This window comes from Phascolarctos cinereus, unplaced genomic scaffold (genome assembly GCF_003287225.1).
Source record: "Phascolarctos cinereus isolate Bilbo 61053 unplaced genomic scaffold, phaCin_HiC Scaffold_7;HRSCAF=346, whole genome shotgun sequence".
NCBI lineage: Eukaryota > Metazoa > Chordata > Mammalia > Diprotodontia > Phascolarctidae > Phascolarctos > Phascolarctos cinereus.
Genome location: NW_027556180.1, coordinates 171356801 through 171358441, shown reverse-complemented (window position 1 = coordinate 171358441; position 1641 = coordinate 171356801).

Genomic DNA, 1641 nt, shown 5'->3' with positions numbered 1-1641 from the left:
TACTATGAAAGAGAACCAATTGAAGGAATTAGGGATGTCTAGCTTGAAGGAAAGAAGACAACACCCAAGGAGGATTAGGAAGATGTTGGTCCCACCATACTCTTCCCTGATCAGACCCTGTTGGAACATTATATTCAGTACCAGGCGATACATTTTAGGGAGGGCATTGATAAACTAAAAAGCATTCAAAGGAGAGCAACCAAGATGGTGAAGAGCCTTAAAATCATGTGGATGTTTAAGAAACAGCAAACCATTCTGGTATCTTTGCCAAAAAAAACCCTAAATGGGGTCGCAAAGAGTTGGATGTGACTAAAACGACTGAATAACAGCAACTAATAATAATCACAGATTTGGACTTGGAAGAAATCTTAAAAATTGTATAGTCCGAATTCCTCTTTTTAGAGATGACAAAACTGAGGTCCAGGATTCAGACTCAGGTTTTCTGCCTCCAACTGCAGCATCTGTTTCACTGTATCATTTTTCATCCTATCCTGGAGAAAAAAAATCGGGGTGGGGACGGGAAGTGGAGGATAAAGAGAACAACATGGTAGCATCTTCAAGTATTTCAAGAGTTGTCTGTAGAAGAAGCATTAGATTTATATTGCTTGGTTTCAGACAACAAAATCATCCATACTGAAGTCATAATATTCAAGCAAAGGCAGGAGGATCATTGAATACGTTGGAGACATATGTGTTAGAGACATAAACTGTTTGGTTATGGTTGGACTAAGCAATCATAGCATCATGGGTTTAGAGTTAGAAGAGATCTTAGAGGTCAATGAATTTAATTTTCTAATTTTACAGATGAGGAAACTAAGGCACAGAGAATTTAAGTGGCCATCCTATAGTTTGTTGCTGTTCAGTTCCAGTCGTGTACAACTCTTCATGCCCCCATTTGGAGTTTTCTTTGCAGAGATATTGGAGTAGTTTGTCATTCCTTTCTCCATCTCATCTCACAGCTAAGGAGGCAAACAGGGTTAACTGACTTGCCCAGGGTCATGAAGCTAGTAAGTGTCTGAGGGCAAATTTGAACTCAGTAAAATGAGTCTTCCTGACTCCAGGCCCAACACTCTATCCACTTTGCCATCTAGCTGCCCCTTTCCTAGGCTGGATGATAAGATAGCATAAAAAGCCTTTAAATTAGGCCATCAGAGAAAGAAGAATGCTTTCTTTGAAGAAAATTCAGCATCTATCTACTCAACAGACACCAGTACAAATGAGCACCCTAATTAAGGTTGTTCACATAAAACAGCATAAGCACATTATCTTTTCCCTAAATTAAGCCTTTTGGTTTCAAGATCCTTCTACACTCTTAAAAATTACTGAGAACCCCTACCACCACCACCACCACCACCACCACTACCACCACCACCCATGAGTTTTTGTTCATTTGAGTTGTATCTATTGATATTTACAGTATTAGAAAATAAAATGTCTCAGCATTATACACATATGTATTTATCTATACATAAAACATAAAATTGTATATATGTTTGTATATCTACATATATATGCATCTATATGTGCATATATATAAGTATGTATTTGAGTACATGTATATATACATACATATGTACTTATTAGTGTGTTTCTGGCTTAAAACTGCTGAAATCGTTCCCTTCCTTCAGGACCCACATCAGG